The 24,634-nt window shown below is 38.0% G+C and overlaps 1 protein-coding gene across 2 annotated transcripts in view; it reads left to right on the top strand.

The window, feature by feature from the left end:
- LOC136779621 (leucine-rich repeat-containing protein let-4) overlaps nt 1-24,634 on the top strand; it is a 1,178,420-nt gene that overhangs the window by 867,718 nt on the left and 286,068 nt on the right. The gene's annotated exons all lie outside the window — the stretch shown is intronic.

Below are 24,634 nucleotides of genomic sequence, written 5' to 3'. Positions count from 1 at the left end.
TAGCAATAGATAGTACAACAGAAAGGTACACAGAATATGACCCAAAAGAATTAGGAAATTGTAACATAATTAACGACCAATATTTTTGCCCGTTAGAAAAACCGATGATAAAGATAAAAAGCGTAAACCCATGTGAAATTGCCTTATATCTTAAAGCGATAGAAACAGATACATGTGAACATAAAGCAGTACACCTGGTTCAGCCAATGCTGATACCAATGAACAATCCATCATCATGGATATTTACGACTCCGCATAAAGAAATTATAGAGATAATTTGTAAAAATAAACCGAAATTTAGCGTAGAATTAATGGGCTCCGGGACAATTTACCTACATAATAATTGTTTGCTAACAGCTACTGATTTTATATTGGAAACCGTACAAACCTATAGAATAAGCAAGCGAAGAAATTACATTCCAAACTATAATTTTTCTCTAAATACAATTGATCCCAAAAACAGCATGAATACAGCGGACACCAACAAGATACCTCGACTTCACAATGTGTTAAACAAAGTGAACGAACTCAACACCCTCAGCGTTCAATTAAAGGACCTAGAGAAGGACCTAGAAAAAAAAGGTCAAGGGACGGGCCACTACCTGTTTCACCACACAGTATCCTCATACTCAGCCTTGGTTTTACTACTACTTGGAATAGGACTCTACGCATTGTGGCACTATTGTCAACGTAGGCCCACACCCAAGCCAAGGACCAGAGTAATAAAAAAAGAAGCGATGGAGTTGCAAGAGGATGTTAACTCTCAAAACTCCGACCACATGTCCGTGCTGTAAACAATTAAGAGTCCCTTATGGTACTCTTCCCCCAGGGGGGGAGGGGTTTTATATACATATAACTACTTATACTACTTTTCTCTATTAACTAGCCAATAACTAGAACTAAAACATTTAATTCATAAAAGTTAGTTAATTCAAAAAAGGCTCCGGTTGCATTCTAATCAAGAGCCGTGTGGCGTCATTCGTATGCAACCTGAACCTCTTTCTTAGGCAACAGTACTTCTCTGTTGCCAGGGCCTCAGAGCGCGCGTGGCTAAAAATCTTAGTCAGCTATTAGAACAATCGTCTTATTGACGCACGGTTGACTTAGTAACCACTGACGCACGATCGATTCCCTAAAACCTGTAACGTTATTCCCGTCAGTGCGAGGGGCCACTCACACTACGGGTTTTCCCATTACCTTCGCCCGTCCTTTTCTATCGGTATCAGGGCGCCAGTTGGTCAGTTGGGTGGCCAACAACCCTACGTTATCAATTGGGTCCTTCGACCCCATTCTCTATGCATCTTATACGGCCCTGCGGCCATGCATATGGACGGTAGCGGTAGCCAGGGTCGCTCAGTATGCTAGGTCGTGGAGAGAGGGGAGGGTTCCTTACGGAAGTCCGAGCCTCGCAGACCTGCCTGCTGAGGGGCATACATTTCTCCCTCACCACCCACACACAGGTGGTGGTGAGGAGTGCGGGAACATGCGGTATCAATTGCCAAAGCATAGCGTTTTGCCAGGAGCGGACCACCACGGAGGCAATGTTCACGGCCCGTCCAGCCATAGCGCAAGCCTATGGGATTACGGAGGGCACCGGGACACATTCCAACGGGCTAACTACGCCCCTGCACAACCCACCATGCATTGGCCGGTATCCAGTCGTGACGTACGTGCAGGCTGGCCTATAGCACACGCCTCACGTACGCGAACCGACCCATGGATGTCTGAGTGCCGCGTCACGCGCTCACCAGCACGCACGGACACATCAGCACAGTCCCATGGTCGCGTTCCGACTGCCTGTTCTGGCAGTCTGCGCACGACATTCGCGCAGCCTGCTTGACGCGCGTAACCAGCGTTCAAGCCAGACTCGATGTTCTATTTCCCCTCCTCGTGGGGACTTATAGACACTGTCATTCTTTTAGGACTCCCCGAGGCCGCTTCTCCGTATCTCAGGTTGCCTGGGTTGTTTGGCATGGCCCTGCCTTGCTCCCCAGGACAACCTGGACATCGTTTCTTGGAGCGCCGGTCTTTTCATCCGGGCCTCTGCCTGTCAACGGGGTCTATCCTTGACGTTAACTATAATCCACTCGTGAGCCTATCTCACGAGTCGGTAACGTAGGGATTAATAATATCCACTGTTCGGTAGCTTTTATGTTCTTTATTCGGTATCTCGTATACGTAACGGGGAACTTCGTTACATACCCCCCTCCGTAACGGAGGTTTCGACCCGAAACCGAAAGCGCCCGAACACGAGTTCGTTTTTCGCTGCCACGCCCAAGCGTGCAGTGATGCACTTCAGTCTGGGTTTACTCTTGCGGTAGCTCAGGCTTGTATGGCTTGATGTCTGCCGTAGACATTTTGCCAGTGACGTTTCCTGCCAAATCAGACAATTCTACAACTGTCTCCGATAACTTCTTCGCAATCATAAACGGTCCACCGAATGGTTTGTTCAGTGCAGCCGATATGTGTTTTGCGGCATTCGAGAGCTGTCGGTTGCGAACTAAGACTAACTCGCCAACCTCATAGTGCTTTTCACGACGACGTAGATTATACGGTCTTGCCTGTCGTTCGTGCGCTTCTTCGAGAGCATACTTGAAAACTGTTCTGAGTGTTTCCAAGCGTTTCATGCGTGCCAACCACTTTTCTGTTGGTTGCTGCATGATTTCGGTATCGCCTTCTAATTCACGTCGCATCGACCTTGCCGATTCTGGTTCTCTACCCAGATTAGCAAATGCAGGTGTAGCTTGCAGTGAACCATGGTGGGCAGTATTAAATGCAAATCTAAATGCATCCAAATGCTGATCCCACTCTCGATGATCAGAATCGAGAAAGGCCCTTATCATCATCTTCAGGCTTCTATTCACCCTTTCGGTGGGGTTTGCCTGGGGATGATATGGAGGTGTCGTGGTTTGCCTCATACCCGTTAATTGTAATAAAGCAGTTATGTCTTTATTTACAAATTCGGTACCATTGTCGGTAACTAAAACTTTTGGTGTACCCCATCTATGAATCACCAAGTTTTCGATAGCTTCTGCAATCTTTTTGCCGTTAGCGCGTCGAAGTGGAGCTACTTCGATCCATTTTGTGTATAGGTCTTGGATTACCAACACATACGAGAACCCTTGTTTACTTGGCGTCAGTGAGCCCATAATATCTGCCGATATTACAGTCCACGGCTGTTCAACAATTCGACGTCCCATGAAGCCGACGGGAGCTTGTTGTTCTACCTTGCAACGCTGACATTCGTCGCAGTGACTGACGTAAGCCGTTACATCTTTGAACATACCTGGCCAGAAGTAATTTATCGAAAGGCGTCGATATGTACGATCGATACCTTGATGGCCAGCTTGCGGTAGCTTATGGCATTCTTCGAGCACTTTCTGCCTGTACTCCCTGGGTATCACCAGTTTCCAAGCATCAAGATCTTCGAGCTCAGCATCTGCCAAATCTGAACGTCGTTGATGATACATCAACTCTCCATCTAATTTCCAATCAAGAAATTTTTCTGGCGTTCTTTCGATATCCTTTACGCGCTTTAAATACCACGCATCCTTGGTATCGGCGTAAGACGATAGCAAAGCATTTAAACTTTCCGGTGCTCTTGACAAAGCATCAGGAACATGATTTAAAGCTCCTTTACGATGTACGATCGTAAAATCGTATTCCATCAAGGCGAGAGCCCAACGAGCAAGTCTTCCAGATGGATCTTTTAAATTATGCAACCATCGGAGACTGCTGTGGTCGGTAATTACAGTGAAGTGGTAACCCTCAAGGTAACATCGAAACTTCCTTATCGACCACACCACTGCCAAGCATTCCTGCTCGGTCACGGTATATTTTCTTTCGGGATCCGTAAGCGCTCTACTCGCGTAGGCGATTACTCTTTCTTGACCTTCGATAACTTGTGTCAAAACAGCACCTAAGCCAACATTGCTAGCATCGGTCTGTAATGCAAACGGGATCGAAAAATCTGGACAGGCAAGCGTTGGCGCGCTTGTTAAACATCCTTTCAGCGCGTCGAATGCTGACTGCTGATTGGCTGTCCATTCCCATGACTGATTTTTCTTTGTCAATTTCGTTAGCGGTTCAGCAACTGTCGCAAATTCTGGAATGAATCTTCTATACCAAGATGCCATTCCCAAGAATCTACGAATTTGCTTTAAATTCTTCGGTATCGGGAACGTGATTACGGCTTCTGTTTTCGCCGAATCCACGCGAAGACCTTGACTGTCTACGATAAATCCGAGATATTTTACTTCCGTTCTACAGAAGAAACTTTTCTCCTTATTTATCGTTAGCTCAGTTTGCCTTAACTTTTCGATAACTTTATCCAACCATAATAAGTGTTCGTCAAATGTTTTGGTGACAATGATAATGTCATCCAAATAAACGAATACATGTGGATAAAATTCGGGACCCAATAATTTATCCAGAGCACGCTGGAATATTGCGGGAGCATTAGTTAATCCATAAGGCATTCGCTTAAATTGAAATAAGCCTCTGCCTGGAACAATAAAAGCCGTGATACCACGTGACTTTTCTGCTAGCGGTACCTGCCAATACGCTTGACTCAAGTCGAGCGTTGTTAAATAATTGGCCTGTCGTAACTCATCTAGGATCGCAGCCATGTTCGGTAATGGGTACGCATCCTTTTTAGTTACAGCGTTAACGCGCCGGAGATCCACACAAAAGCGGAGCTTGCCATTGGCTTTCTTCGCCATGACTACCGGGCTCGCCCAATCACTTTGCGACGGTTCGATAATGCCATTGGTTAGCATATCGTCAACCTCTTGCCACATAGCTTGGCGGATTTTATCCGTGCACCTATGAGCTCGCTGTCTGATTGGCTCGTGATCTTGCACGTCAATTATGACTGCCGGTAACTTTGAAATTCCAGGTTTTCCAGAAATGGGGGGCAGTTTAATTTCTAGAAACTCTTGTAATTTCTTAGCGTTATCATTATCGGGAACCATTAAGCCGTTATTCACCACTACACAGTTTAGTGATTCGGCATTCGAGAACCAATGTTTATTTTGAGGTTTTTCCTTGTAAGCCCATTCTCCCGTGGAGAAGTCCACGACAACATGAGCATCTTGTAGGAAATCAAGTCCCAAAATAAAATTACTCGACAAGGAAGGCATCCATAGTGTGTCAACTATAGTTGTCTTCCCCTCAAGAAATATCGGGATCTTGGCGGACTCAATTACTTTACATGTGTAATTGTTGCCAACGGTAACTCTTAAGGGTTCTATCTTATTGGCTTGTATACCAATTGAATTAAACAATTCAATGGCTACTTTGCCTGCAAACGTGCGTGAGGCTCCCGAGTCCACCAGCGCACGCAGCTTTTCCCCTTGTACGGTGATCGTGGTGTAGAATGCTAGTTTCCTAGATCTATCGCCAAACGTCGTAATTACTATATCAGTAATATCACCGACCGGTAACTTATCGACTGATTGATCATCGTTCAAATTTTCGGTAGCAACCACTCGAGCGCTTGTGTCCTCTGAGTGTTTGTTTACATTCTCCGTCTCCAACATAACATGTTGGTCTGACAAGTCGCGGGAGCGATAATTATGGTTAATATTCACACATTGCTGTACTGAATATTCTTCGACATAATTATCCGGGATTATATTATCTTGGTTTTCACCCAAGATTTTCGGTATCATGTTTTTCCGCTCTTGGAGTGTCGTAACATTCTCGGGAAATTTTACTAACTCCTCTTGGCGTTTTTTGAACAGCATTTAGGGCACTCCGCTGTAGAAACCCCTTTGCTGCCACATCGGTAACAGAACATTGTTCTCTGCTCTTTACACGCACTCCAACCGTGTCCAGCTTTCCCGCAATTAAAGCAGGTAGCGCTCGGGCCCGGTTGTTTACGTTTTGAGCCCTGCCGGCTGTTATTGTTGCCAGCTGCCTTATCTAACGAAGGTTTCGACTTGGAACTGGTTCCTTGTCGGTTCCTTGTTGATTTGAAGGCTTTCAATTGCTCTTCGTTATCATTCGAATCTTCCGTTGTTGATTCGTCGGTATCAGAGCTGGATGTTTTATCCACTTCTAGGGCACGCACACCGTGTCGCCTAGACTCTCGGGATCTTCCATGACTGCCGGTATACGCCAACTCAGGAACTAAGCTTTCCTCAGGCGCGGCAGGTGGACGGTATTTTAATGACGGCCTATAAGCGGCTTCGAAATTGAGCGCCAAACGCTCGAATTCTCGATACGTCATATATTTGTGTATAGCAATGCCTCTTCTATACACCGGTAACATATTCTTGTGCGCGATAGCGATTCGGCTCCAATCCGATCTTTCTCTGCCTATTTTCCGAATATACGACTGTATAGTCTGCAAATAGGCTCGCACAGATTCGTTAGCTCCCTGAGTTCTTGTTAGAAGCTCAGTCTCCAGTTCTTCCTCCCATGTTTGTGATCTGAAATACGACCTTAAGGCGGACTTAATATCAGACCAGGTTGAGAATTCATTATCCTCAAACCACATCCTCGCCACACCTGTTAGGATGTGGGGAAAGACGTCAACAAGGTCGGAATCTCTTACCCTGAGAAGGTTCAGGACGGCATCGGTTCGAGAAATAAAACTCTCAACCGCCTCCGTTCCATCGCCCGCAAAGGTTAAGTTTGACCTCTGGAGAAATTCGAGAACACGCCAACGGGGCATACAGTCATCCCCTTGGCCGGTAGCTTTTCCAGGTTTTCCCTTCAGGACCCTCGTCCTGTAGGCCCCCTGGAATATCTCAGCCGAAGCATCGTCTGATGTCGGTTGAGATTCGAGATCATCGCTCGGCCTTGTCACTGTCAACAAAGGTTGACCCTGATTGGCCGATGCCGGTAGAGCGGCCGCGGTCTTTCGCGGTCGGCCTCTAGCGCGCTTTTCGGTAGCAGAAGCAGCTGCCACTGCTGCTTCATCGGGAACAGTCTTATTTTTCAGCAGCTTGTCAAAAGCCTGCTGGACTTGAGAAATGAAATCTTGGAACGACCCTTCCAGTTTTTCCATTCTCTCGTCTAGACTCGAGATCTTCTTCTCCAGGTTTACCTGGGAAGCATCGGTAGCTGTCGGTTCTGCGAACTCATCAGAGTCGCCCGACCCGGTACTCCTCTTCCGTCCTGTGGACTCAGCCATCTACGTATCAATATAATAGTGCTGTTCGTTCTGTCTGGTCCAAGGGTTGTCGCTGGAGTGATCCGGCAAAGTTCTGTTTTGCCCCGTTAGCCGTCCGTCGGATAGGTTACCCCCACCCGAGCTTTGGACATGCGCAGACGATCTAAGTGATTCTCGTATTCTCACTTATCGCTTCTGCTCGATAACAATCGCCCTTCGATTAATCGAATTTCGATCTAGGCGCTCGATAGCTCTGCTTCATCTACGGGCCGCTAGATGGCAGCACTAGGATCGAGTTCATCGACCTCCAGTACCATCAATCACGCCCGACGGCAGCACTTCGACGAATTATTGATTCGTCTTGCCGTCGATTACCGCTAGATGGCAGTACCGGTAACATTTCTCGACAGAGGGTCCACGTGTGGTCTCTGTCTCACCTCGTCCTGAAAACATTGGCCTTTACCGGCTCAAGCCCATCAATTTTATTTTTGTTTTGGATGGATAGGAAAGGAATGAAAAGGAAGGAAAATAGGATGGAAATTGATGGGAAATTCACCGAGGTGTTCGGTAGCGTGCGGGATCGTACGATTTCTCGTACCGGTAACATTCGGTAACTTGCAGGAGGAGTATTTCTAGGGCTCGACTAGCTGTGAAACCCTATCCATACAAACCTCCTTACGAGCCGCTTTCGTCTTTAGCGGCTTCGAAGGTTTTTCCTTCGGTGGGGTTACCACCTGGGGAACTGCCTTCGGAGTCGCCTCGGAAAGCCGTGGTTGGGCGTGTACTTTCCCACGCTCGGATCTGCGTTTTGCCGCTATCACCTTACGTAGTACGTTCGTACCCGCATTCGCCACGTATGGACCGATTGTCTGCCAATGCGGCCCACAGGCAGGGCAGGTGCGCAACGTTTTCCCGGTGCGCCCACACCCCTTACAGAAAGCATCTGTAATTGGTGTAGGGCATTCGGAAAACCGATGGCCCTTACCCTTGCAATTCCAGCATACACGTATGCCGAAATTGCCGGTAGCGCGCGTGGCCACAGGATCGGAAGGCTTCGTCTTCTTCACCGGTGGTGCCGGAGTCACCTTAGGCGGCAACGGTTGCTTGACTCCTTTCGGAGGCTTGACGGACGCCATAGCTGCGTATGACGGCCGCTTCGTCTCCGGAGCAGCTACCGCTGTCTCCCGCTGGACCTCCCTGACCCGCTTGCGCTCCTTTCGGGAGAGCTTACGGACAGGGGTGCTCAGCACAGGTGCCTCGGCCACCTCGACCGCTGCCACGACTTCGTGGTAGAGGTCCAGGTCCGCTCGGAAGAGAGCAGCCAGCAACTCCACTAGACTACGTCTAGGAAGACCCTGATTGCTCCCCCCCATAGGCGTCGGGGTTACCGAACGCATCCTGCAGTGTCGCTGCATTAATTCGCTGAGTACCTGCGTACCCAGCTCCTCATGCCCAGACTCTACAGGGTGTTTCGATACCCCCTCGAGAACAGGTGGGCTACCGCCCACCTCGATAACAGTAACGCAGGTTGGCGTTTGACGGACAACCTGCGCCACGGGAACGGGAACGGGATCGGATGCGGGACCCTCTACAGGGCCCGCAGGAGACGGGGATGCCAGGAGGGCATCCTCGTCATAGGAGTCCTGTGCCATAGGCACAGGAGCGACGGGAGCGTCGGCGGTTCCGCCGGCAGTCGTGGTCGAGGGCGAGGCGTTCGAGGAAGCCATTATTTTGGCGAGAGAGAGAGAGAGAGAGAGCGAGGAAGGCTGAGAGAGCGAGACGGAGAGAACAATAGTTCTGTCGGGATCCAGGGTAGGATGAGGTGTGAGGCGACTTGCCGGCTCGCGGAACGTTAGCGAGGCGTTATCATCCGTTGCCAAATTTCCGATTCTGCGCTTAATTCGGTAATTATGTTTGGCAACATCTCGATAGCTAGCTAATTGAACTGCTCTGACAGTTAGCCGGTCGGGCTCCGCCAGGCAGCATGGCTCAGCTCAGCCGGTCGACTTGTTTACAAACAAGCGCTCAGCTGTCACTTGCCCAGTCAAGTAGCCTTTTCGGTAGCGTTAGATTTTAACACGGGCGAATATAATATTAAATTATATTTGCGCCCGTGGTTCTCATCCAATTTCCCGTTAGCTTAGCATGGGTTGCTCGAATTCTACGTGAACACGTCAATTCGATCAGGCTATCAATTCCTAACAGAATTTGATCCCTTTTACAACCAGATGATCTTTTCATGCTTTTTCAGCGTTTCCGAGCCTCCAGAAAATAGTGGGCCACCTATTCCCTGAAAACTCCAACACTTCCGGTAACTTCTCGGACTTGTGGATTATTCGTTCGCCGAATAATTAATCTATTATAAGAAACCACGTTGGGCGCCATTTGTAACGTTATTCCCGTCAGTGCGAGGGGCCACTCACACTACGGGTTTTCCCATTACCTTCGCCCGTCCTTTTCTATCGGTATCAGGGCGCCAGTTGGTCAGTTGGGTGGCCAACAACCCTACGTTATCAATTGGGTCCTTCGACCCCATTCTCTATGCATCTTATACGGCCCTGCGGCCATGCATATGGACGGTAGCGGTAGCCAGGGTCGCTCAGTATGCTAGGTCGTGGAGAGAGGGGAGGGTTCCTTACGGAAGTCCGAGCCTCGCAGACCTGCCTGCTGAGGGGCATACATTTCTCCCTCACCACCCACACACAGGTGGTGGTGAGGAGTGCGGGAACATGCGGTATCAATTGCCAAAGCATAGCGTTTTGCCAGGAGCGGACCACCACGGAGGCAATGTTCACGGCCCGTCCAGCCATAGCGCAAGCCTATGGGATTACGGAGGGCACCGGGACACATTCCAACGGGCTAACTACGCCCCTGCACAACCCACCATGCATTGGCCGGTATCCAGTCGTGACGTACGTGCAGGCTGGCCTATAGCACACGCCTCACGTACGCGAACCGACCCATGGATGTCTGAGTGCCGCGTCACACGCTCACCAGCACGCACGGACACATCAACACAGTCCCATGGTCGCGTTCCGACTGCCTGTTCTGGCAGTCTGCGCACGACATTCGCGCAGCCTGCTTGACGCGCGTAACCAGCGTTCAAGCCAGACTCGATGTTCTATTTCCCCTCCTCGTGGGGACTTATAGACACTGTCATTCTTTTAGGACTCCCCGAGGCCGCTTCTCCGTATCTCAGGTTGCCTGGGTTGTTTGGCATGGCCCTGCCTTGCTCCCCAGGACAACCTGGACATCGTTTCTTGGAGCGCCGGTCTTTTCATCCGGGCCTCTGCCTGTCAACGGGGTCTATCCTTGACGTTAACTATAATCCACTCGTGAGCCTATCTCACGAGTCGGTAACGTAGGGATTAATAATATCCACTGTTCGGTAGCTTTTATGTTCTTTATTCGGTATCTCGTATACGTAACGGGGAACTTCGTTACAAACCATACCATATATGGTCATGAGAATCGATGCATTTTGAGGCAACGACTTGACTGCTCGGTTCCTGACCGATCAGTCCAGGCCCAGCAGTAACTAGAACAAGTCATCTGACTTTAACCGAGCATTAGCTCCCAAGTTACTCTAATCTCAATCTAACTTCAATTAGATAATCTTTTTATTTAAAACCTCTAAAAACCTGTATAACTATAATTTATTTTTATAACTCAACATTGTAAAATAACTCTACAAGGACTGAATAAATTTAGTTGTACCAAAAGTACTTGAATTAGTTTGTCACGGTGTGAACCCATAACAATGTTTTTTTGGAATAAGTTTATCAAAGAACGTACTCGCCATCCTTTATCATTTGGATTATTGTCTGATGCTTTAGAATATTTTATATGAGCTTTTATACTTTCGAATCGATTACGAGACATTACTGACGAAACGACGTTAGCAGACAAAAAGGGATCAGTTGACCAATAGTCGCGTTGTGATTTTCTTTTGTTAAAGCATGAAAAAATTAAAATTCCTATAAATATATCTAAATCAGATCAAGAAAGTTCAAAATTATTTTCCTTTGTTGCTGCACTAATATAATTTTTGATTTCATCAGAAAAAAAGGATTCGAATAATTGAACTGGTGTACTTTGCACAATCATTTTTTTCTGGCTGTCAGATAACAGTGTCTCATTTTCAATTTGATCTTTACAATTTTTTTCACCGTCAACCCAGTTATACTCATGTTCTGCTTCTAATTTAGTTAAATTTGCAGAATAACCCTGGTATACTGTTTTATATGACGTACAAGGAAAATCATTATAATTTTCATCGTCTGAACCAGAATCATTATCGCCAGAATAATTATGATCGGGAATCAAAATTATTTGACTAGATTCTTCATGTGAACTATCATCATCAGATTCAATTTCTGACATTCGAACTTGTCGTTTTCTCTTCGACATTTTTCAATTATCAAATATTTAAGAATATAAAAACTTTAGATAAAGACTATATAAAACGTTACATGTGATGTAAGAAAAATAATTGATATAAAAAAAGAAATATAATAAAGAATGAAGAAAAACTTGTAGTAGACCGTTGATGATAGATTTCACTTCAATCAAAAAAAGTAAGCGCTAAAAATGTATTGCATACCGTCAGTGAATCTTTTTAAAGCTTTAAGTATTGTGCAGCTCTTATAAGAGAAGTCTGTTCACCTTATTAATATGAAATTCATTTTTTCTAAAAAACTATTAACTTTATTGAAAATTTCCCAAGGATAAAAATGTCTTATAATTAACTGAAGAATATTCTAATTTTTTCTCAAATTTTTTATAAACAATTTTTTATTTTTCCTAATATTACGAGACTGAAATTTAAAAAATTGTTTATAAAAAATTTGAAAAATTTTTAGAATATTCTTCAGTTAATTCTAAGACATTTTTATCCTTGGGAAATTTTTAATAAAGTTCGTAATTGATGAGAAAAAAGCTTGTGAAATTTTGTAACAAAAAATTGTGTTTGCCGCCATTTTGCTCCGACCATCAAAAATTTTTCATTTCCTACGGACGATATTTTGAAACTTTGGAATGTTTGTGCCAACTTGTGCCCATTTTTAATGAAGAGGAACATCAAATTTTAGTAGAAAATTTAACTTTTAAAATTTTTGTTGCAAAATTTTTAGCACTTTTTGAGGAAAAAGTCACTATATCTTTTTTTCACGCAACCAAATCATAATTTAAATTATACCATCTTGTAGAGCGACCTCGAAAACATAAGTAAAGGTATTTTGCGATATGTGCAATAAGATTTAGCACTTTAAATCTGATCGCAAAGTAAACCTTTGATTCTTGCCGTTTTGGGCGTTAATGGGTTAATTAGTTTATTACTCGTATTGAGAATATCATTAACATTATCAGATTCATTGAAAATTTCCGAAATTTCCCGTTTAAGATTTTCGTCCATGTTTTCATTGTCCTTACTAGAATTCTCGCTTTCCTCACTAATATCGGATATTTCGTAATCGGAATCTTCATTTTCGTTTTCATTATTTGCAAATTGTTATTTTGATTTATCTCTTCTGCCACAAATTCTTCTCACTTGTCGAGCGAAGCATACGCTCCCTGACAACTGTATCCAGTAACGTCATTATTATATGTTTTATTCACTACTATATTATTTTCAAATAATATTTCATTAACATTACTTTCAATAGTCTCTACCAGCTGTCCTGAATCAGCTAAACTTAAATTGCAATCACTTTTTTCTAATAAGGACACATTAGGCAAATCACTGCCTGTTACATTAAAACTTTCTCCTAAAATAGTTAGATGCAAATTACATCTTTCGTCACTTATTACCTGTGGTTTTTTCTTAATTACTGTACTAATAATCGTATCATTATCAATGTAATCTAAAAGTTTAAAAAAATATAAGCTAGATCTTTAGATATCTTAAGAAAAAAATTTTAATTGTTTAAAAGTAAGAATTTACCAGCCTCTGAGCTGTCAATAACAACTTCAGTATCTGTTGTGATTAATAATTCCTTATTTAAAATGTCAGGCAGACTACAATCATTATTATTGTTAAAAGTACTACAATAGAATATTTTGTTTGACTGATGGGTGTCTGCGACTTTGCGTATAGTACTTTCCACTTCCGGATATTTACCTAAATATTTAAAATCATTTATATTAATATAAGACAGAATTCACGAAACTTTTTAATTATTATATGTTCAAATTCAAGTAAGATATTATCCCCCAAAAAAACACTTTCGTGTAAAAAAAAGACGGCAAGTAATTGAAAGTGATTCCACTGAACAAAATAATCTATAAGACCAAACATTTTTTAAACTCAAATGTTACTTTAAAAATTTCTAGGTAAATATATTTCCACACATCAAACATCAATACTTTTACAATAAAAAATAATACATTAAAAACGAAATATTGCAGAAAAAGAATTTTATACAAAAAAATCTGAAAAACTACTTTACAGTTAAATATTTCAGAAAAGGAAGTAGTTCTTCTGATTGCTTAATAAATATATCTGGCAACATAAAGCATGAAGATCAAATAAATTAGGCAAGTAAGTCAATCAATCGGCAACATAAAGTATTGAGATCACATAAATTCAGGCAAGTAAATGAATGAATAATTAATTATTATATAATTTTTGTATACGTACAGAGTGGGAAGTTGAATCGTGTGTGGTTTCAACTACAGTGTAGTATATCATTTTCCAAGTTAAATTACAGAGTGAAGCTAGCTGAACCATCCACGATTCAATTTCCTACTGTGTACTACTTGCCCGAACGGGCCAAATGTGTACTGTAGATGATAGTTCAAAGTGCAACTGATGAATACTCAAATATACTTTACACTTTTCAGCCCGTCCGGGCAAGTAGTACACAGTAGGAAATTGAATCGTGGATGGTTCAGCTAGCTTCACTCTGTAATTTAACTTGGAAAATGATATACTACACTGTAGTTGAAACCACACACGATTCAACTTCCCACTCTGTACGTATACAAAAATTATATAATAATTAATTATTCATTCATTTACTTGCCTGAATTTATGTGATCTCAATACTTTATGTTGCCGATTGATTGACTTACTTGCCTAATTTATTTGATCTTCATGCTTTATGTTACCAGATATATTTATTAAGCAACCAGAAGAACTACTTCCTTTTCTGAAATATTTAACTGTAAAGTATTTTTTCAGATATTTTTGTCTAAAATTCTTTTTCTGCAATATTTCGTTTTTTATGTATTATTTTTTATTGTAAAAGTATTGATGTTTGATGTGTGGAAATATATTTACCTAGAAATTTTTAAAGTAACATTTGAGTTTAAAAAATGTTTGGTCTTATAGATTATTTTGTTCAGTGGAATTACTTTCAATTACTTGCCGTCTTTTTTTTACACGAAAGTGTTTTTTTGGGGGATCTCAGAGCTTTTTGCAATGTGACAAAGATACATCTTAAGAATTTCTTTATGCAAATAATACAAAATGTAGTGAAACTCTTAAAGAAAGAATATGTATTCTAATAATTAAATTTTATTAGACGGGAATATAAATTGAAATATATAAATAATTATATTGTTAACAATAATCAATTTTATTTAACAATATTAAAAAAGGAAAAGTACAACATTTTAAATAATATATTGAAAAATTACATATCAACTCGTTATAAATAGTTTTGATGAAGAAAGATACAATACTTTTCTACACAAAAAATATGTATTACGAGATTTTATTTGAAACTGTGCGATACTCAGTGAGAAAATAATTTAATAATGATAGAAACTCATTGTGGAAATCATATCATTTTTAAACAGTTTCCTCACTAGATATATTGCAGCCGAAGGCGCTATAATTGCGGCCAATATTTAGTGAAATGGCGTTTTAAACGCAGCCGTGGTGCTAATATTGTTGAACATGTTAAGATGTTTTTACCCATGATAACAACTTTCAACATTTATAAAAGCAGCCGTAAGAGATACGAATAACGTAATATTGAATTAATTAAATTTCCTCAAAGAATATGATAAACGTAACTTTTGAATTTCTGGGCCATGTTTTCTTTTGAACGATATGATCGTTCACATATATCCATGATTTATCCTTACGTATCATAGACGTATAATGACCAGTTGCAGCATCCTTGCCGTCATGGAAAATCGCACAATTTGCTTTATAAACTTTATCACCCATTTCTAATTTCTCAATAGGTATACCTTTGATGTTTCAGTTTTTAAGAACAATCCAATCTTTAACGTTTTCTATATTTTCAGTTTTGGTATTATATAATGATATAATTTAACAATCAGAACTTTGTTAGTAACTGTACTAGCAATTTTTTGCTGAAGTTCTAAAGAACTCATGCAATTACTGCACAAAGAATTCAATAGTTTTTTTCCACTTAGAGAAGTTGCTCTGAATTATTTCTTTCATGTGCTCCAAGAATTACTTTTGCATAATTTTTTGGGAATTAACAAACTCTTCATAGCATCAAATAGCGTAAGTAATAAAATATTATTATAAGATTGGGTAATATTTGTATGATAACATGAAGTACTACATTTGTCCGTTTTTGTTAGATAATGTTGCACAACGCGATTCAAGCAACTTAATTTATCACACAGAGCAGTGATTAAATCACCAGCATCATACTGCCGCTTTCCAACAAATTGGATTTCAGCATATATTGTCTAATATCAATATTCTCTAAAGATTTATCAAAAGCTTCTGTAAGCAAAAATAAACGATTTTAAAACATTGTCTGCTTCTATACGAAATAGTACACTTCTAATTGAATAACAATTTACAATGCATTGTATAACTACATTGGCGTATGAAGAAATATAATCACGTTTCATTATTCCTCTTATGTATTACTCAATATCATTTACATATACAGCAATTAATGACAAATTTAGATGATGAAAGTTCTACTTATTACTACAACCTTCTATCCTCATTAAAATTAGTCACCAAAAATTTTCGTAAGTTATAATGTTTCATCTGCATATCTTTACGCAAACATGTGACTGCTTAGCCTATTTCCCACTATTCTAGATGCTCCTTCTTGTTTCTGATATAACCTGTAAATAAGAAAATTATAATATAAACATTGCTAATTAAGATAAAATATCTATAAATTAAAATTAGATAGGTATTATACGATACAATTTTCTTTCAATTGTTGCTTTGCTACTTATAGCTCAAGTCATATATAATAGTTCCCAGGCTTACTGTTTAAATATACATATACATCGGTGAATGAAAAATTAAAATGATGAAAGATCTGCTTATTACAACTTTCAATCCTCATTAACATTAGTCACCAAAAGTTTTTGTAAATTATAATGTTTTATCTGCATATCTTTACGCAAACATGTGACTGCTTAGACAATTTCCCCCTATTATAGATGCTCCTTCTTCTTTCTGAAATAACCTGTAAATAAAACAAAATTTTAATATAAACAATGCTAATTAAGAGAAAATTTGCTTGGATTAATTTTGAATACATATTAAACAATATAATTTTCTTTCAATTGTTGCTTTGCTACCTAAAGCTCAAGTCATACATAATAGTTCCCAGACTTACTATTTAAATATACATATACAACAATTAATGACAATTTTAAATGATGAAAGATCTACTTATTACTAAAACCATCTATCTTCAATAGTTAGGCACTAACAGTTTACGTATGTTAAAATGTTTTATATGCTTATCTTTACGCAAATATGTGACAGCTTAGTCAATTTTCCACCATTGTAGATGCCCCTTCTTCTTTCTACGATAACCTCCCAGATAACATTTTGTGCGCAGATTGCTAGCAAATTGCCAACAGAAATGCTCAAATTTTGTTGTCATATTGCTATCAACTATAGAAACATTTGACTTGGTGTTTGCTATCAGAACTGGCACATACTAGCCTTCTAGCAGAATGGCGCCAAAAACTAAACGGAATCTGTAAACATAAGCAAGGCGCAGATTTATAACAGATTTGCGACAGGGTCTGCAGTACAGGCTCTGACAGCAGATTCAAAACAAAAATAAAGCAGTAATTGTTACGCCGTGTATGTGCGCCCTTTAAATGGTTTTAAATTGTTATTTAAATCTAGTTATGGCTAATTTTCTTGAAAATTCAATAAAAACATTTTATTTTAATTTAAAGCGTTTCATTCCAATCTTTATTACCAGAATTATTTTTTCTTACATTATAAAATATTTACAGGAATACATATTCATATTAATAATACATATAACACAAATTCTTTTTGATAAATTTGAAATCAAAGGAACTATTATCGGTCCTTAAAAATAACGTTTTGATTTTCCATAAAGTTAAATAATAATATGTATAATTTACAATGTATACCTGAGAACCTATCAGATAAGAAAGTATCAAAACCATTCAAAAGTTTTAAATGATGTAAGACAAGATTGTTCAAAATAGACAGAAACAATGGTATGACGAGTAACTAAAGAAAGAAAAGAAACTAAAAATTATGAACAAACATTCCTAATTTGCATGTTATAAACTCGAATAATCGCTAGATATAAAGTACTTTCATATGAATATATAATATTATATGGTATCATTTAAATAATATGTGTGAAGGATTATTAGTATTAAATAAAAATCTATTATTTGAAGAATACATAAATTCATTTTATTTTTATAATTGTTTAATGAACCTATTTTATTTGTAATAAAATTCATAAAATTTTAAACGATGTACCAGCACCACCTAGTGACTACATTGTACTAACACATGCCGTTAAGTTTATCGTTCTGTGCATGCGTCACACGGCGAAAGACATTTAAATCAAGTACGCAGAGTCTGCTGTGTTTCTGCTGCAAATCTGCTGCAGGCTCTGCCGCAGAGTCTACTGCGTTCCTGCTGTAAATCTGCTGCAGGTTCACTTGCGTTTTTGCTACAAAGGTACTGTAGGTTCTGCCGCATAAAGCGATATCATATTGTTGTAAATCAATTAGCAGAAACTGACAAGTCAGGTTCTGTTTCCAATATGGTGTCATTTTGCTGACTGGGTTTTGTAGCAGAATTTCGTTTACTTTTGCACAATCGGATAAGGCTATCTAATAACCACTTGACCTCAAATTGCTAGCAAACTGCCAGGAAAATCGAGCAGACGTTGTTAACAACTTGCGTTCAACTGTGCGCACATTTGACTAAGTGTTTGTCGTCAAAATCTGCGCGTATAATGTAGACGCAAATTGGCGCCAAAAAGAGGTAATAATCTGTTAACAGATTTAAATGTCCGTTTGAAATTAAAATCGTATCAAAATTTAGTTTACAGCATTTGGCAGCAAAATGAAAGTCTAATGAAAACAAAATTTGCTATATTACGTATTTCAAAGTTTTAAATGGCTAAATTCTGATTTATTAATTTTTATATTAAATATAAATGAGAATCATGTAAATTTAATGAAAAAAATTCTTTTATTGTTTTTTATAGAACACATACATAAAGAAATATTAGAAATGCAGTAAACTTTTATAAAATTAACATAAAAGTAAGGAACACACTTTAGTCGGTGTTTTAATAATTCATTTCTTCTTGATAATATTGTAACTCAGATCAAACTGTATGTAAGATACAAAATTCAAACAAAAAGCTCTTAATTATTTATCATATAGGCAGCGCCTATTGAATTAATGAAATTTAAACATTTCGTATAATCTATATATTAAATTTAAAAAACCAAACTTTCCCTTTTCAGATTTATCATTTTGCTCCTACAATTATTCTTATAATTCTTTGTTTATTACAATTAAAAAATATAAATAGTAAATATTGTTCCATGTTTGTGACCATTTTGTCGAAATGAAACTATTACAAAATATTATAATATAATAATATATATATATATTCTTATGCTATGTCTATGCATAATGAGAATTTGTAAATGTATACATTATTTCTTTCGACATCTTTTCACATTTAGGCTTATTGAGAAATATAGACTTGCATAGTTATGCGTAAAGTATCTAAAATGATAATATAAGTATTGTCCTCCAAATAATCACATTGAAAGGAAAACTAAAAATATTTCGTTGAATATTTTACTAAAGTTCCATAGCGAATACCAATTTATGAACTCGAGAAGAACTGTTAGTTAAATCTGTACACACAGGAAGCTCCTATACAAATTATAAGACATTTTTTTGTTTCAACGAGCTACTTTGTAATTATATTTGAACGACATTGAAGAGTAGTCTGACAGAGATAGCTGCTTTAAAATGTATTTAAGAAGCATCTTGCTCACTTTGTGTAAAATCTCGTCATTGGAAAGATATTTAGGTGCATTATGAATTTTTGAACACCCCCTTTATAAAGTACAAAATTATTTAATTTTATTAATAATGTGTTGGAAAGCTGTTGGAAGTTACTGGAAAAAAAACAGACTTCGCCTGTAAAAAAAGGCGGCAAGTACATAAACCATCTAGCATAAATAATATAGTAAAATTATCTAATTAAAAAAAGTAGTGAAATCCAAATATTAGGCAAGTATATTTTTTCACCTTACCAAAGTTAAATTTTCGAAAAAAAAGGAACAAAAAAGTTACTTGCCGGGCCCGTAATATCCATGCACAGTGAGAAATAGAATCGTATGTGGATCGGCTAACTTCACTCTGTATTTTAACATGACATTTGCTATACTACGCTATAGCTGAATCTCACACACGATTCAATTTCCCACTGTGCATGGACATTACGGGCCCGGCAAGTAACTTTGTTGTTCCTTTTTTTTCAAAAATTTAACTTTTGCTAAGGTGAAAAAATACACTTGCCTAATATTTGGATTTCACTACTTTTTTTAATTGGATAATTTTACTATATTATTTATGCTAAATGGTTTATGTACTTGCCGCCTTATTATACAGGCGAAGTCTGTTTTTTGTAGGATTTCATAACGTTTTGTAAGAGTATAATATTTAAAAAATTAAATAATTCTTTTAATTTTTCTACAGAATTTAAAGAAAATTTCCACACTTCTCGTTTTTTGAAACAGCAGAGCTTAACTAATAAAATAATATATATTAATATTGAAAAAATATCACAGTCAACGCATTGAGTTTATTGATATTTGTAATGCATTCTGCATAAATGAACTTCATAATTAATGCCCCGGCTACTTGTTTAATGTTTTCAGTTTCACTATAATAAAAGTTTGATTAAATTTTTCATAATCAATAAACATACTTTCAACATATAAAAATAATTAAGTAAAATGTATGTTTTAATTAATTTACATTTTCTGTTTATCAACATTTGACTTTTACCACCATCTGACCTTGCTAGACTTCACTAGTTTCATCAACTACTTGAGTTGATACTGGGGCAAGACTAGACAAGCAATTCGCAAAGCTTTGAATAAGCTACAATCAAGCATATATTCAAAGCTGACTATGTCGTTTTGCATACCACGTTTCTTTTTAGCACCAGTTACTATCACATTTATGCTGCTAATTCTTGACAAAGGTGATATAGGAGATATATTAGCGAGTCGTCCTTATAACATTTCCTGTGCCAGAGTCCTCAAATGTTCGTTTCGCTAATTTCTATACACTGTTGAAACTGGTCGGATTTCTGGTGCTGCAAAATGGAGTGGAAACCATTAATTTTTGGACTGAGTTTCAATTGAGAATATACGTGCATTTTTTCATCCATACCAATGACTAGTATACTGCCTTTGGCCTAGAATACTAGCATAGGTAACAGAGGAAAACAATCAACAGTTATTAACTCAATTTTACAGAATTTCATCCAATGAATCTCATCCTTAAATTATGGCTGAGCAATGGATGACGATTATCGGAATATTGGCTTATTCTTACTTTACCAATCTTTCAATGCTTTCATCCTTGCCTGTTTCAAATACCAGAATGCAGGAATGAAAAGCCCAATGATTGATTCAACTCCAATAGTCAGTATGTGAGCGAATCTTCTTCCTTGGTTTTCTAATTCAATTGTACCAAATGTATTTAAGTCAAAGCACAAGTATTACTATTTGCTATAATACACTTGCACAGTGACTGTAAAATGCTAAATGATAACATCTGAGTAAACCTAAAATCAAATTCATCATTTAAATATCTCAAATCTTCAAAGAAAATAATATTTTAAAGAAACATGAATCATTCCATTTGTTAATCAACATTTTACTTTTTACCAACATCTGACTTTGTGAAACTTCAGTAACTCCATCAGCTGCTTGAGGTTATACAGGGGCATGACTGGACAAGCAATTCGCAAAGCTTTGAATAAGCTAGAATTAAGCATATATTCAAAGCTGGCATTGTCGTTTTGCATACCACGTTTCTTTTTGGCACCAATCATTGTTACATTTATGCTGGTAACTCTTGAAAAAGGTGGCATGGGAGATACATTGGCGAGTCGTCCTTATAACATTTCCTGTGCCAGAGTCCTCAAATGTTCGTTTCGCTAATTTCTATACACTGTTGAAACTGGTCGGACTTCTGGTGCTGCAAAATGGAGTAGAAACCATTAATTTTTGGACTGACTTTCAATTGAGAGTAACCGTGCATTTTTTCATCCATACCAACGACTAGAATACTGCCTTTGGCCTAGAATACTAGCATAGGTAACAGAGGAAAACTATCAACAGTTATTAACTCAATATTACAGAATTTCATCCAATGAATCTCATCCTTAAATTATGGCTGAGCAATGGATGACGATTATCTGAATATTGGCTTATTCTTACTTTGCCAATCTTTCAATGCTTTCATCCTTGCCTGTTTCAAATTCCAGAATGCAGGAATGAAAAGCCCAATGTTTGATTCAACTCCAATAGTCAGTATGTGAGCGAACCTTCTTCCTTGGTTTTCTAATTCAATTGTACCAATTGTATTTAAGTCAAAGCACAAGTATTACTATTTGCTATAATAAACTTGCACAGTGACTGTAAAATACTAAATGATAACACTATGCGTAAGCCTGAAATCAAATTCATCATTTAACAATCTTAATCTTCAAAGAAAATAAATATTTGAAGGAACATGAAACATCTCAGTTACTTACCAGTATTTGATTTTGCCCCATCTCCATTTTCTTTATTGCTTGTTGACCTAACTTCTGTAATATTTGGTTGTCTTCGCATCTTTTGTAAACATCTACTATCGTATAATTTGTTCAAATCCAAATACTGGTCAACTTGTATTTTACGTAAATAAAGATTTTTTGGAATGTTTCATATCTTTCAAATTAGCATTGCCATAATTTAATCTGAAATATTTGTTTATATATATATGATATAACCTATCGGATAATTACAATCAATATCAGTTTAAAGAAAACAAAAAGCAAAACATGCATTTGATTAATGATTTCAATACCTGAAAGTTTAGCATATGATTATTAAGTACCTTAACAATTTCTTTCAATTAATATCCTCCTGATAATGACCGATGCACATTACTGTTGAAAGTATATTTCTCATTGGCACAGACTTGTAAATATTAATTTTATTTAATCCAGTCAGCTCTATCCTCATCAATGAATATGAAAATATTCTGTCTTAATTTATCTGCAAAAAGAAATACCACAAAGTACCACAAAGTATATACTACATCCTGTATTGTAAAATATAATATTATACTTATCTAATTCGCGAATCCTTCAGTCACTGTTAATTGAATTATTTGTGAATGTAGAAATTAACAGATGCAATATCGCAACACGATGAATAACCTCACTGCATTAAAATAAAAATAACCTCACATTACAATTTACACAGTTCAATATAGTCGCCGAATTGACAGTTCACAACCATACATAGTTTGATCGTTGAGTATATTATGTTGGAAGCGTTGTGAAAATGACGTCATTTTTCTTAGCGACCAACTTCAGCCCGAGACATACACTCTGGCTGGAGAAGAAGAAGATGACGGAAAGAAATTAAATTCGTTATATATATAGCTAACAGATTATGAGATCTCTGGATTGCGTGAACCAATTTTGATGTTTATGGGCTCAAATAAAAGCTTGTTCTAATCCATTTCAAGAAAAGCTTTACTGAAATCATGACAGTGTTTCATTTACGGAAAAAAATCGATTTAAAAATTGAGACGGCCAATCTTGCTGTATAAGATACAGTAGTGCCTGGACGGCGGTATAGACACGTCTATACCTACTTTTATGTACTTGCCGTCGAGACACTACCGTGTCTCTTGATATATAATTATAGAGTTATATGTCAGGCAACTGTCTATATAAGATCGTTTTTGCGAAGTAATTAAATAGCGTTATAGTAAATTTACATTGGAAGTTTCCAGTCGAAATTCAGCAACCGTAAACGATAAATAAAACAAGGGTGTGATTGGTTGATTACTTAAAAATGGTAAATTATTGACATAATTTATTTAGTGGCTGAGACCGCTGAGTGTCGACTGAAAATATCCATTTCATAATGATGTGTATCAACAGCTTTACAACACTGGACTATTTCAAATGATTGAGCCAAATGTTAAGAAGGAATGTATGATATCAGTAGTGTACTGAGTCTGTAGGTAATACATCGCCATCCTCGTTTTCTTTTTCGCTGTAATTGTTGTCCCACATATTTTTTGCAGCTCTGTTGCTACTAATATGAGTGCAGGAGATTGAACTTAAATTACTGAAATAACGAAGCCTCTCTTTCGCCGTTCTGAGACATTGACGGAAATTCTGTTGAAACTCGGAAAGCGACGGTTTTTCAAAATATTTATTGTCACATACAGCTTCTGTAAAAGAAATGAAAGGTTGAAATTAAATTACAGTTTATAAATTAAAAAATAAATACTTCTCGTTAATTAATAATATATTTTACACAGAATATAAATTTTTTAAAAATATTTTCAAACATTATGTATAAAGTAAAGCCATTTTTACAACTGTTAATAAAATCATGAACTTACCATAAATAGCTTTCGCGAATAGTGTGCTACAGAGTGGTGCTTTATCTTTTGATCCATACCATGTAAAGTATGATGCTGCTTCAGTCTTTAATCCCTCTTTCATACATACATTGATGCATTCCCTTAAATTAAATCCTCCAAGGTACTTAAAATAATTAACCTAAAAATATATAATTGCATAAGTGTATATTATGTCAATGTCATTAATGGAATGGGAAAAAATGTATTTCTTACCACATTGGAATAAGCATCATTTTCAATTTTATTGAAAGAATTCATTTCTTCGGGAGAAGATATTGGGAAAAAATGAGGCTTTACTGGAAGACAATTTTGCTTCTGTTTAGCATTTTCTATCTTGTCTAATCGTACTTCAATCCTCCTACGCGCGAGCACATAAATTAAGAAAAATTAGTCCTTTTTTATTTATAAATTTTGTAAATATATTACTCACTTTAAACTTCCATCTATTTTCTCCAGGTATTCTAAAATTCTTAAAAAAATTAATAGTATTAATACATATATACATATTATACAGAGAATAATAAAAATACCTATTGTTTTCTTTTAATGCTTGATCTGCAAAGCTTTTAACG

The sequence above is a fragment of the Prorops nasuta genome, unplaced genomic scaffold, assembly GCF_024137725.1.
Source record: "Prorops nasuta isolate Cenicafe-Biocafe unplaced genomic scaffold, Cenicafe_Pnas_1.2 PNAS00001, whole genome shotgun sequence".
NCBI lineage: Eukaryota > Metazoa > Arthropoda > Insecta > Hymenoptera > Bethylidae > Prorops > Prorops nasuta.
This window is presented reverse-complemented; position numbering and strand designations above follow the sequence as displayed.